This window comes from Rhinopithecus bieti, unplaced genomic scaffold (genome assembly GCF_001698545.2).
Source record: "Rhinopithecus bieti isolate Rb0 unplaced genomic scaffold, ASM169854v2 scaffold_31527, whole genome shotgun sequence".
Lineage (NCBI taxonomy): Eukaryota > Metazoa > Chordata > Mammalia > Primates > Cercopithecidae > Rhinopithecus > Rhinopithecus bieti.
Window position 1 is genome coordinate 3144308 of NW_016813959.1, and position 14673 is coordinate 3158980.

The 14673-nt window shown below is 42.9% G+C and overlaps 1 protein-coding gene and 1 long non-coding RNA gene across 2 annotated transcripts in view; one reads left to right on the forward strand and one right to left on the reverse strand.

Moving 5' to 3' along the window:
• Positions 1–14673, forward strand: part of PIK3R5 (phosphoinositide-3-kinase regulatory subunit 5) — a 114716-nt gene that overhangs the window by 10589 nt on the left and 89454 nt on the right. Inside the window, exon 3 of the mRNA XM_017849255.1 lies at positions 12235–12345. The gene's annotated coding sequence lies outside the window, so the exon portion shown is untranslated. The remainder of the gene's footprint in view (positions 1–12234; positions 12346–14673) is intronic.
• Positions 12002–14582, reverse strand: LOC108513500 (uncharacterized). The gene is made up of 2 exons (XR_001880920.1): positions 14438–14582; positions 12002–13643 (listed from the first exon to the last, which is right to left on the reverse strand). It is a non-coding gene; the product is annotated as an uncharacterized LOC108513500 (long non-coding RNA).

Here is a 14673-nt window from a genome sequence, read left to right on the forward strand (position 1 = left end):
AAAAAAAAAAAAAAAAAAGATTTGAAGTAGAAAACACACACCTATTCTTTCCCCAATGATTAGTTAGTTGCCCCTAGCCCCTAGTAGTCAGTTGCCCTATCCTATTATTGAGTAATTGATCCTATCTTCTTTATATTAAATTCATTCAGATATTTGTGTTTGTTTCTGACAGATCAATTTAGTCCCATTGATCTGTTACACTTCCTCCCTCAGCACCACAGCTCTGTAACTCTGTGGCTTTACAGAACATCTTCATATCTCACATGGAAAGTCCTCCCTCATCACTCAACCTTTGAAAAAGTTTCTTGGTTATCTTCGCAAGATTATTTTTTATGATGAAATGTAAAATCATTTTGTCAGTCTCCTTCCTTGCCCCCAACTCCCCTAAAAGCCTTATTTGGTTTTGATTGAAACTATATTACATTTTTAAACTCAACTGGGGGAAAATGGACATCTTTTACAATATGATTATATTTTCGAATCCAGATATATGAAATATCTTACAATTTATGCAAGACTTATTTTGTGTCCCATAGTACAATTTATAAATTTTTAATAACAACGTTATTGAGATATAATTCACACACCCTGTAATTCACCCATTTTAAGTGCACGGTTCAATGGATTTTAGTATATTTAGTCATGCAACTATCATCACAGTCAACTTTTGAATATTTTATTTCCCCCCAAATAAATCCCATCCCCATTAGCATTCACTCCTCATTTTCCCCCTACCACCCCAGACTCTGGCAACACTAATCTACTCTCTGTCTCTGTGGGATTGCCGACTCTGAACATTTCTTTTCTCTTTTTTTTTTTGAGATGGAGTCTTGCTCTGTCACCCAGACTGGAGTGCAGTGGCCTGATCTAGGCTCACTGCAACCTCTGCCTCCCAGGTTCAAGCAGTTCTCCTGCCTCAGCCTCCTGAGTAGCTGGGATTACAGGCGTGTGCCACCATGCCCGGCTAAATTTTTTTTGGTATTTTTAGTAGAAACAGGGTTTCACCATGTTGATCAGGCTGGTCTTGAACTCCTGACCTTATGATCCACCTGTCTCGGCCTCCCAAAGTGCTGGGATTACAAGTGTGAACCACTGTGCCCGGACTGAACATTTCATATAAATAAAATCTATAATATGTGGTTCTCTGTAATTGGCTTCTTTCACTTAGCATAGTATTTTTAAGGTTCATTCACATTGCCACATGTATCAGTAATTCATTTCTTTTTATGGTCAAGTAATACCCCATTGCGTGGATATACTACATTGTATTTATCCATTCATCAGTTGAAGGACGTGTGTTTTTTCACTTTTGGGCTATTATGAATAGTGCTGCTACAAACATTCATGTACAAGTTTTCATATGGATATATGTTCTCATTTATCTTGGGTAGATACCTAAGAGTATTGCTGGGTCGTATGATAACTGTATGTTTAAACTTTTCAAGAAATTGACAGAGTATTTTTTTTTTTTTTTTTTTTTTTTTTGAGACGGAGTCTCGCTCCTCGCCCGGCCTGGAGTGCGTGCCCGGATCCTCAGCTCACTGTAAGCTCTGCCCTCCCGGGGTTTACAACCATTCTCCCTGCTCACTCCCGGAGTAGCTGGGATAACAGGCGCCCGCCACCTCACCCGGTTAGTTTTTTGTTATTTTTTAGTAAATAGACGGGGTTCACCGTGTTAGCCAGGATGGTCCGTCGATCTCCTGACCTCCGTGAATCCGCCGTCCTCGGCCCTCCGCCAAAGTGCTGGGATTACAGGCTTGAGCCACCGCGCCTGGCTGAAATTGACAGAGTATTGTCCAAAGTGACTGTGCCATTTTACATTCCCACAAGGAAATAGGCATGAAGGTTCCAAATTCCCAACATCCTTGTCAACACTTGTTATTATCTGTTTTTTCTTTTTTGGATAGTGTATGATATTTCATGGTGGTTTGACTTGCATTTCTCTGATGGTGTTAAGCATTTTTTGCACATGCTTGTTGGCTATTTGTATATTTTCTTTGGAGAAGTGTCCATTCAGATCCTTTTGCTCATTTTTTGAATTTGGTATTTGTCTTTTTATTATTGAGTTATAGTAGTTATTTATATATTCTAGATTCAGATCCCTTATCATATGTATGATTTGCAGTATTTTTCTACTATTCTGTGGGCAATCTTTTCAGTTTCTTGATGGTGTCCTTGAAGAACAAAATTGTACTTTTCATGGAGTCCACTTTATTTTTTACTTATTTTTTTGAGATGGACTCTCGCTCCATCACCCAGACTGGAGTGCAGTGGTGCGATGTTGGCTCACTGCAACCTCTGCCTCTCAGGCTCAAGCGATTCTCCTGCCTTAGCTTCCCGAGTAATTGGGACTACAGGTGTGCATGCGTCACTACACCTGACTAATTTTTGTATTTTTAATAGAGATGAGGTTTCGCATGTCGGCCAGGCTAGTCTCAAACTCCTGACCTCGCGTGATCCACCTGCCTCAGCCTCCCAAAGTGCTGGGATTATAGGCGTAAGCCACTGCGCCTGACTGATGGTATCCACTTTATTTTTCTTCTTTCGTTGCTTGGGCTTTTGATGTCATATCTGAGAAACTATTGACTAATCCAAGGACATAAAGATTTACACTTATGTTTTCTTCTATGAGTTTTGTAGTTTCAGCTCTTAGATTTAGGTCTTTGATCCATTTTTGAGTTAATTTTTGTATGTGGTATGTCCTAGGGACCCAATTTTACAATTTTGCATATGGATATTCAGTTGTCTCAGCACTATTTACTGGGATGAATGAGCTCATTTTCTATCTAGTCATTGCTGGTATGTAGAAAATTATTGAATTTCATCTTTTTGTGTCTCCAGCTACTTTATTGAACTCTCTTGTTAGTTCTAGATATGTCTCAGTCCATTATCTAGGGTTTCTCAGGTAGACAATCATATCACTTACAAATAATGACAAACTTGACTTTTGCTTCCCAAATTTCTGACTCTCTTTCTTCTTGCTTTGAATTTCACAATATTGTCGAAACTATTCAAGTTGCGAGCACCCTTGTTTTATAGGAATTCTTCTGTTATTAAGGACCGTAGTCTGTCCCTTCGTTTCAAGTCATCATCAGCTATCACATTGTCTGCTGGATTGAGATAGATGTCATTTATCATGTTGACAAAGTCTCCTTTTATTCCTAACCACAGAGAATTTGCATTAGGGGACCTCTTATCAGGATAATTACAAAGCTTTTCTCCCATGTCCTATTCATGTGATGAACAACATGAATATACTTTTACAGTAATCGCTGTTTGTATAAATGAAGTGTCTTCCAGCCAGTGGGAAGATTAGCTCACATGAACAGAAAGAACTCAGGTTTCACTGCTGCATGTTCCCACCTGTGTAACAGAAAACAGATGTCACAAACTGAAAGCCAGTAGGTCATGTCTAGTTTGGCCTGTAAGGCATTTTAGAATGCTGTTTTGAATTAGTTGCCAGCATTTAACAATCAGGAGATTTCTCATATGAATTCCAATTTCTAGTTTCTCTTTTAAAATCATAAGATCTAGCCACACCAATCTTGCATTTCCACATGGCCACCGTGGGTTGGAGCTGGGCCCCAGGGGCTCCTTTTAGCGGTCTCTTCATTTACCTCATTAGTATTCCATCATACCCTATTGTCACCATACTCTATTGTTTCCCAGATACCAGGATGAAGGCTCAGTTGCCAGTTTTTGCATTTGTGCAATTTTTTAAAATAATGAAATAATGATACTAATGAAATATTTCTTGTAATCGTGTCTAGCAAATGTAGAAAAAAATGAAAGAGGCAAAGAGGGCCATGTGCTTCTAAGAGAAAAGGGGAAAGCATATTTCTAGGTAGAAGTAAAGAATATTGCTATATGTTTAATAAGCAAAGTGTGTCTGCTTAAAGAATAAGACGTAAGGGGCTACCAGAAATGAAATCTAAGACTAGGGAAAAGCTGTGTCGGGAAAGAGAATCTTACTGCACTGGGGGGAGAAAAGGACTGACCTTTTAACAGGGTTTATTTTAGGAGGCACAGAGTATAAACAATGCTGTTATGAAATGTCAGAATATATTAAGTGAACACCATCTCACTCGTTCTATCCCTGAGTTTGACCTGCCTGGCCCTTGGGGATGTTTAAGTTTCGGATCCCTGCTCCAGGTCTTCCAGCTTCCTTCAAAGCCTCCTCAGTTACCCCTGGGGTTCCCCAGGTCTGTCTTACAGTGGTGACTGTGCTGGGGTCAGTCTCCTTGTATTCCCCAAGGTAGAAGGCTTCGTGGTTTCAAAGCAACGCTTTTCCACAGGCCTATAGGGGCCAGAGCCATGGCATGTTCCTGCCTCTTTCACTTGGCTTCTTGGCCCTTAATGAAAAGGTATTTTTGCCTCTTCCTGAAGCTCTTTCCCCATAAGGTTCAGATGGCTTTTTCCCCACAAGGTTCAACCTACGAGGCTGGCCTGGGATAGGGATCACACTCTCATTGGTAGCAACAGCAAGGGAGTGGCTTGGGAGAGGTGTGGGTGCAGGTTGGTTCTATCTCCTTTCACTCCTCCCCAAACATCCAATCTAAATTTTGCAATGGTGACCCATCGGTCAGACTCTACCCCTCTCCTATGGTGACATGCTGGAATTTCCACTGGAGGTCACTCCCCATCTTGCACCCCAGGGCCCACCCGTAAACGCCTCTGCACAGGCCCCTGACTTTTTTTAACCAGGTCCATGTACACAGTGGATTCTTGTGGATGACCAATCCAGTCTGCATTCCTTTGGGCTCATCCAAAATGTCAGCATTCCTTGAACAAACCCTTCTTTGTCACAGTATATTACTATTACAATTAAAGGCTGGATATAACTTGCATTTATTTTTAAAAATTATTTTATTGATTGATTTATTTTCGAGATAAGTTTTGCTCTTTCACTCAGGCTAGAGTGAAGTGGAGCGATCTCGGGTCACTGCAACCTCCACCCCCGCCGGGTTCAAGTGATTCTCCTGCCTCTCCTGCCTCCTTCCGAGTAGCTGAGATTATAGGCACCCGCCACCACATCCGGCTAATTTTTGTACTTTTAGTAGAGACAGGGTTTCACCATGTTGGCCAGGCTGGTCTTGAACTCCTGATCTCAGGCAATCCACCCGCCTCAGCCTCCCAAAGTGCTAGGATTACAGGCATGAGCCACCGTGCCCAGTCAAACTTGCACTTACTCTATTTCAGATTTTATATCTGTATCATAGAGAGGAATTCACCTGTAGTTTTCTTTTTGAGTTTCAGTATCAGGTTAAAACAAAATGGGAAGTTTCTCCAAAGTTTGTAAGATTGGCAACTTTTAAGTTTTGCTTTTTTAGTCTGTATTTTGAAATAATTTTGGATTTACAAAAAAAGGCGCAAATGTAAGAGTTCCCATAAACCTTTGACCCAGCTTCCTTAAATATCAGCATTGTGTATAACGTAGTATGATTCTTGAAATCAGAAAATTAACATTGATACAAAACTATTAACTAATCTACAGACCTTATTCAAATTTTGCCGATAGTCCAACTCAATGTACTTTTTCTGGCCCAGGATCCAAGCCCAAATCCCTCATTGCATTTAAGTGTTGTGTGACAATCTGTGACAGCCCTTTTGCCTTTGTTTCCTGACCTTGACACTGCTGAAGATGTTGTAGAATGGCCCTCAATTTGAGTGAGTCTGACGTTTTCCTTTTTCTTTCTTTTCTTTCTAGAGACAGGTTGTCATCTAGGCTCTGTCACCTAGGCTAGAGTGCAGCAGCATAATTACAGTTCACTGTAACCTCAACCTCCTGGGCTCATGTGATCCTCCCACCTCAGCCTTCTTAGTAGTAGGGACCACAGGCCCATGTCACTGCACCCAGCTAATATATTTATTTATTTATTGGTAGAAAGGGGTCTTGCTATGTTGCCCAGGCTGGTCTTGAACGTCTGGCCTCGAGCATTTCTCCCACCTTAGCTACCAAACTTGCTGGCATCACAGGTGTGAGCAACCAACACCAAGGCCTGATGTTTTCTTTTTTTTTTCTTTTCTTTTTTGTTTTTTTTGAGACAGAGTCTCACTCTGTTGCCTCGGCTGGAGTGCAGTGGTGCGGTCTCGGCTCACTGCAACCTCCGCCTCCTGGGTTCACGCCATTCTCCTGTCTCAGCCTCCTGAGTAGCTGGGACTACAGGCGCCCGCCACCTTGCCCGGCTAATTTTTTGTATTTTTAGTAGAGGCAGGGTTTCACCGTGTTAGTCAGGATGGTCTTGGTCTCCTGACCTCGTGGTCCGCCTGCCTTGGCCTCCCAAAGTGCTGGGATTACAGGCATGAGCCACCGCACCCAGCAAGGCCTGATGTTTTCTATGATGAGATTGATGTAAGACATTTTTGGCGAGAATGCCACAGAAATGATGTGCCTGTCTCAGCACCACATCGTGAGATTAATGTTATTGCTGTATCTCGTTTTGATAAAGTTAACATTGTTCACTTGGTTAAGGGCGTGTCCGTCTGGCTTCTTTGCTGTAAGGTTTCTATTTTCCCTTTGTAACTAGAAAGTGTCTTGCTGGACACGGTGGTTCATGCCTGTAATCCCAGCACTTTGGGAGGCCGAGGTGGGCAGATCACTTGAGGCCAGGAGTTTGAGATCAGCCTGGCCAACATGGTGAAACCCTGTCTCTACTAAAAATACAAAAATTAGCCAGGTGTGGTGGTGCATGCCTGTAGTCCCATACACTGGGTGGCTTATCAACAACAAACATTTATTTCTTACAGTTCTGGAAACTGGGAAGTCCAAGATCAACGTGCTGGCAGATTTGATGTCTAGTGAGGGCCCGTTCCTCTTAGGCAGCACCTCTGACTGTGTCCTCACATAGTGCAACACATGGCAAGGGGCAGTTCCCCTAGGCCTCTTTTTTTTTTTTTTGAGATGGAGTCCTGCTCTGTCGCCCAGGTTGGAGTGCAGTGGCACGATCTTGACTCACTGCAACCTCTGCCTCCCAGGTTCAAGCGATTCCCCTACTTCAGCCTCCCGAGTTGCTGGGACTACAGGCACGTGCCACCACACCTGGCTAATTTTTTGTATTTTAGTCAGGATGGGGTTTCACCATGTTGGTCAGGATGGTCTCAATCTCCTGACCCTGTGATCCAACTGCCTTGGCCTCCCAAAGTGCTGGAATTACAGGCAAGAGCCACTGTGCCTGGCCCCTTAGGCCTCTTTTCATAGGAGCATAGGAATTACAGGCATGAGCCACCGTGCCCAGTCAAACTTGCACTTACTCTATTTCAGATTTTGTATCTGTATCATAGAGAGGAATTCACCTGTAGTTTTCTTTTTGAGTTTCAGTATCAGGTTAAAACAAAATGGGAAGTTTCTCCAAAGTTTGTAAGATTGGCAACTTTTAAGTTTTGCTTTTTTAGTCTGTATTTTGAAATAATTTTGGATTTACAAAAAATGGCGCCTCATCACCTAGACCTAATCACCTCCCCAAATGCCACACCTTCTAATACCATCACCTTGGGGGTTAGGCTTCAATGTATGAATATTTGGGGGGACACATTCAGACCACAGCACCATTATCATCATATTTTTGCTCACTGCATTTAGTATCTGTTTTTTTTTTTAAAGAGTCTTGCTCCGTCACCCAGGCTGGAGTGCAATGGCGTAGCTGGCTCACTGCAACCTCTGCTTCCCAGGTTCAAGAGATCAGTCTCCCGAGTTGCTGGGATTTCAGGCACGTGCCACCACACCCAGCTAATTTTTGTGTTTTTAGTAGAGACGGGGTTTCACCATGTTGGGCAGGCTGGTCTCAAACTCCTGACCTTAGGTGATCCACCCGCCTTGGCCTCCCTAAGTGCTGGGAATACAGGTGTGAGCCACTGTGCCCAGCCTGTTGATGATTCTTACCTGCAAAAATTATTATTGTGATGTTACCAAATGGTGATTTTCTGCTTCCATCTTCCTTCTGCATGTATTCACTGGCATTCCACTGTAAGAAAGGGTTGTCAATTCTCCCCCATGTATTTATCCAATTTTTTTAATGTCATTATGGACTCTTGGATACTTATTTTATTCTATACGCTATAACCCATAACTGTCATTATTGTGTTACTCAGCTTGTTCTGGATTTGGTCACTGGGAGCCCCTTCAAGTTGGTTATTGCATTCTTTTGACAAATATTAAACATTTTTTGAGCACTTTATTATTTTCTAGTACCACAAGATGTTCTAGATTCATCTTGTTCTTTCCCTGTCATGGCCCTTCAATCAGACATTCCTCTAAGGAGCCCTGGTTCCTTTTATTGGAGAATGATATTTAGAAACCAAGATCTGGAAGCTAGGTGTGCTCGTTACTAGTGGGATATCATTACCTCTAGGCTCCATTATCAGAGCTGGGAAATATACATACATCTATATCTCTTTATATATTTATCTATATATTTATCTAACTATTAAAAACCAAGAGTATATACTGATACCTCCATGGGTATACACGTGAGTATATACTGATATCTTCTCATCTAATGGCACAACATTCATTCTAGCCTTCCACCTTTCCTTATTTGTAACTTCCTTCCTCAACACTGAAAAACTTGCCTCTCATTATTCACAATATATTTACTTATTTGTTCAATCTTCACATATATATAAAAGAGTTTCAGAATTTCTAACCCATATACCTGTGAGAAATAGATTTGGTCATCAGAGAACAGACCCCTTAAGCAGCAATACCAACACAATGTGGTAGAAGTTGTGATTTTTTTTTTTCCATCTTTAGCCTTTGTATTAGTCTGTTCTCATATTGCTATAGAGACTGGGTAATTTTTATAAAGAAAAGAGGTTTAATCAGCTCAAGGTTTTGCAGGCTGTGTAGGAAGCATAGTGGCTTCTGCTTCAGGGGAGGCCTCTGGAAGCTCACAATCATGGTGGAAGGCAAAGTTGGGGCTTGAATGTCACATGGCCAGAGCAGGAGCAAGAGAGAGCAAGGGGCGAGGTACTACACACTTTTTTTTTTTTTTTTTTTTTTTTTAAATGGAGCTCTGTTGCCAGGCTGGAGAGCAGTGGCATGATCTCGGCTCACTGCAACCTCCAACTCCCTGGTTCAAGCAATTCTCCTGCCTCAGCTTTCCAAATAGCTGGGATTACAGGGAAGTACCACCATACCCAGATAATTTTTGTATTTTTAGTAGAGACGGAGTTTCACCATGTTGGCCAGGATGGTCTCAGTCTCCTGACCTTGTGATCCGCCCACCTCAGCCACCCAAAATGCTGGGATTACAGGTGCCACTGTGCCTGGCTGACATTGGGCTTTTATATCTTCATGCCCTTTCTCTCTCTCCCCTCTGCTTAAAATACCTCTCTCCACTTATTTATTTGACTGAATGCTTACTGACGATTCATGATAATCAGCAGAACCACCTCAAATTCTATTCCAGAATAAATATAGACTCCTTCCTGGTAAAAATAAGCAAAGAGAGAAAAACCAATCATATGAAAACACAAAAGATTCAGACTTTCAACAGAAAGGAACATGATAAGAGAAAATTAGTTTCCTTTGAAATGAAATTTCCACAAGAAGAAGAGGAAAAAAATTTTAGACATATTTCTCTTTTATGTTTTTAATAATATTTGGGAGGATATTGTAATTGCAAGTGTAGTGGATTAAGAAATTACAAACTGAAATTACAAAAAATCATTAAGAAATTACAGACCGAAATTAGGAAACATTTTTAGCTGCTAAATTTAAACCTCAGTGGAAACAATGAACAGAAGATTGGGAACCGAAGAAAGCTGAATGTGTGACCCAGAACACAAGTTTGAAAATTTATCCTAGAATTCAGAAGAGAAAAGATGGTCTGTGGTAGCTAGACTATAGAAGTTTAATATGTGTATAACAGTAATTCCACAAGGAGAAAGAAGAGAAAATAAAATATATGGCAGAAGAAATTTTCTCTGAACTAAAGAAAGATTTGCATCTTCTACTCAATATCTTAACTTTCCTGGTAAGATATAAATTACCAAAAATTGACCTAAGAAGAGATATACCCTGACTGGACTAATAACCATGGAATTGTATAAATTATCAAACAACATCTCTCTTGAAAGTCCATGTCTTGGTAGTTACATAGGTGACTTCTATCAAATTTTAAAGGACAGAATTCTACCATGCTTTTAAAAAATACTACCATGAAAAATATAGTGTGCTAACCTTTCATGTAAAAAAGAAAGAGAAATAAGAAAATATGCATGTATCTTGTCATGTGTAGAAAAACAAGTATAGGAAGGATAAACAAGAAACTGATGAGATTGGTTAGCTACAGTGGATAGGTAGGGATAGTCTGGAAAGAATGGGAGATTGGGGGTGAGGATAGAAGGGATGGGAGAAATGACAATTCTCTGAGTATGCTGTTTGTATAGTTCTTACTTTGAGGACCATGATAATGCTACACATATCCCCGTCTCACCCCAAAATAGTAAGTTTACATCAATCAGGATGTTATGGGAATCCAAAACTGAACATGAACAGTAACAAATTTTTTTTTTTTTTTTTTTTTTGAGACGGAGTCTCGCTCTGTTGCCCAGGCTGGAGTGCAGTGGCCGGATCTCAGCTCACTGCAAGCTCTGCCTCCCAGGTCCATGCCATTCTCCTGCCTCAGCTTCTGGAGTAGCTGGGACTACAGGCACCCGCCACCATGCCCAGCTAGTTTTTTATTTTTATTTTTTAGTAGAGATGGAGTTTCACCATGTTAGCCAGGATGGTCTCGATCTCCTGACCTCATGATCCGCCTGTCTCGGCCTCCCAAAGTGCTGGGATTACAGGCTTGAGCCACCGCACCCAGCCAGTGGGAGGATTGTTTAAGCCCAGGAGTTTGAGACCTACCTGGGCAACATAGCAAGACTCCATATCGACCAAATAATAATAATAACAATAATAATAATGATGATAATAATTAGCTAGGCATACCTGAGGCAGGAGGATGGCTTGAACCCAGGAGTTTGAGGCTGCAGTGAGTACTGATCATGCCACTGCACTGGGTGACAGGAAGACCAACGTGGATTTTCTTTTCTCACATATTTTATGTACTGGGATATAATTTACAAAGAGCAGAATATGTAACTTTTAAGTGAACATCTCACTAACATGTTCATATGCACACACCGTTTAACAACCATCAAGATGAAAATACCACCCCAGAAATTTCACTCATGTCCCCTTTCTGGTTAAATTGTTCCCTTCCCCCAAGATAACCATCATTCTGACTCCTATCACTGTAAGTTAGTTTACTGGTTCTTGAACTTCATATAAATGGAATCATGCACTATATTTTCTTTTGTGTCTGGCTTCTTTTGCTCAGCATAATTTTTGCGAGATCCACGTATGTTGACACATGCATCAGTCATTTATTTATTTTTTTGCTACTGAGTAGCATTTCAGTGTATGAATATCCCACAATTTAACAAAAAATGCATTCTACTATTAATGACATTTGGGGTGTTTCCGGTTTGGGGCTATTATAAATAAAGTTGCTATAATCATTCATATATATGTTTCTGGGGGGATATATACATTCATTTATCTTGGATATATACCTAGGAGTGGCATTTCTGGGTCACAGGTAGATGTATATTTAACTTTATTAGATCCTGCCAATCAGTTTCCCAAACTTGTTGTGCCATGTTACACTCCTACAAGCAATGTATGAGTGTTTCGGTTGCTCCACATCCTCACCAACATTTGGTGTTTTCAGTATGAATTTTAGCTATTCTCATGACTGTAAAGTGGCAACTCATGGTTTAAATTTGCATTTTTCCCAAAGACTCATCATGTTAGCACCTTTTCATGTGTTTATTGGCCATTCGCATATCTTTTCATGTTGAAGTGTCTGTTCAAGTCTTTTGCCCATTTTAAAATTGGATTCTTTGTCTTTACTACTTTTGAGTTGTGGGAGTTCTTTATATATTCTGGCTATAAGTTACTAGACACCTTACTATCCATTGGTGATGTCAACTGAGATAGGGAAGGCGGGAGAAGGAGTTGGGAGAAGATGAGGAATTTATTTTAGGGCATGGAGTAATTAAAATGCTTTTGGATGGATTATCTAGACATGGATGTACAGAAAACACTTGGAATTACAGATCTGGAGCTCAAGAGAGAAGTCTGGGCGATACTTTGGGAGGGATCAGTATGATGGGAATGGATAAGATTGCCCAGGGAGAAGAGAAGTAGCCTCATCTGAAACCTCAAACATTGTAATGTTTAAGGGATGATGAAGAAATGAAGCCAGAAGAAGAAAACAGGAATCATGGTGAGAGGCAGAGGAGAAGCCAAGGAGGGGATTTTCGAGAAGGAGTGGTGCCAAATGCTGTAGTGAGGTAAGAAAATGAAACCATTGGAGTTGACATTTGGGGTTTCCCTGGTGGTCTCTGTTCAGAGAATTGAGGAATACATGTAAGATGAGGAAGTAGAGACAGGGTTAGACTCCTCTTTGAAAACGTTAGGCAGTGAAAGGAAGGAGAGTGATTTCAAAGAGCCATAGATTTTAAAACAAAGCAACAAAGAAGTTGTAGAAAGAGGTACATAATCAGATACTTAATGAGTGACAGAGGTACCTTTCAGAGTCTTTCAAGCAGCTTTGGGGAGGTGGGAAATGGAGGATGGATAGGTGTCAGGTGCTGATCAGATCTGACAGAACTCAGTGTTGACGGGGTGGCATAACATGAGGCTCCATATCTGGGTCACAGCTGCAGGTGGAGAGGTGAATGCCTACTTCTGAGGGGATGTAGGATGGGAGCAAGTTAGCTTCCTGGGATGCTCAGCACCCTGGGAGTAAGCACCAATGAACCTCTCTTTTGCAGTTTTCCTCCATTTTCAGAAGCCAGGCATCCCATAATTTCTCTGACAGATTATTTGCCTTTCCAAGTGCTCTCCTAATCCAACATTTCCATCTGGCACACACTGTGTCATTCTTGCTCCTGAATTCCTGATTCCAGAGCAGTTCTGCCATTTTCTTCCTTTGCACGGTGTGTACCTTCAGTCTTCCCCTCTTCCTCCAATGTCCATATTTTTGTGGTGGAAAAGGTGGGGACAGGGGAGACAGGACACTAGAATCCTTATCAAGTCCTCTCTCAGCCCTTGGTGTCTCTGGTTCCTTCTCTGTGAAAGGGTGATGTGTTAGGTAGGGGTGGGGGATGAGGTAGGAGACGGGGTCTGAGTTCCTTCCCACTTCTAACGATGGCTGGAACCAGGCCTCTGTGTTCAACCAAGGGTACTTTCTGTTTCTGTCCATTTGGGGAAGTTGCTTTTTCTTGGTATTTCGGGAGTCAGGAAAACAAAAGTCATTGGTGTTCGTATTTCTCAAAGCCTCAGGTAGGGTTGCGGCTTTTGGCCAACAATAACGTATGACCATGACCTTGTGGCCGAGTTTGCACGCCTCTAACAGATATTACGACACAGAGTTCCGTTCAATAGTGGAAGTGGAGATTTCGGCGTTGCCCTTTGTTAACCCTCAAATGAAGTGCTACTCTTCCATTGCGAGGGCTGTCCAAGGAGCAGCCAACCTTCTTATCCCTATTTTGTAAACGAGGGAAAGGAGGCATAGGAAGCGCAGAGTCTTGTGGGATTCCCTGAGGAGTCCTTCCAACTCTTGGTAGAGCATCATCTGCAACGTCGTCTGGGAAAGAAAAAGGGGAGGCAAGAAGAGGTCCTTGACCCAGGAGGCAGGAACTCCGGCACACCCCCACTCCCTTCCCCAGGGGCTGGGGAAACCACTCAGGTGACAGTAGCCCTGGTGCCGGCCAGGGAGGGCAGGAAGTCCAGCCAGAGGCTGGAGCAGCAGTGCTGAACTCCAAGACTGGCTGGCATTTCTATGAAGGTTCCTGCAGGAGGATGCGGGTCAAGGTGCTCGTCTGCACAGCAGGAATGCAGGCATTTTAAGGGTTAACGGCACTCAAAGAAAATGGAAGTAGGGGCCGGGCGCGGTGGCCCACGCCTGTAATCCCAGAACTTTGGGAGGCCGAGGCGGGCAGATCACGAGGTCAAGAGATTGACACCATACTGGCCAACATGGTGACACCTCGTCTCTAGTAAAAACACAAAAAATTGGGCGTGGTGGCGCGCGCCTGTAATCCCAGCTGCTCAGGAGGCTGAGGCAGGAGCATTGCTTGAACCCGGGAGGCGGAGGTTGCGGTGAGCCAAGATCGTGCCACTGCACTCCAGCCTGGGCGACAGAGCGAGACTCCGTCTCAAAAAAAAAAAAAAAAAGAAAGAAAGAAAAAGAAAAAAAAAAAAAGAAAATAGAAGTAGGAAGAGGAAGTGGGTCGTAGTGAGAGAAGGAAGCAGCTCGTCGGAGCTTCCTCTTTCTGGTCTTTCCCCGAAGCCCCCACCCCAGACCTGCACACGGCTCCGCTCAGCCCTCCTGCCCGGCCAAAGCCGCGCTTCTGACGCGGGGGCCTAACCTCCCCTTACTCCTAGGGGGTCTCTGGTGCTCCGCGCTGGCGCCACGGCCGTGCACCGGCCAGGGTCTGCTTCCGAGGGCTGGCGGGTCAGAGCCAGGGCTGCTTCTCAGACGCTCTGCGGACTCACGGGCGTGACCCAGAGGATGCGGGGGCCGGGCGCGCACCTGGCTGACGCGGCCCCGCCACCAGGTGGCTGGAGAGGCCGGCTCCGCGGTCAGCCCTGCCCACCAGGCCCCGCCCCCGACA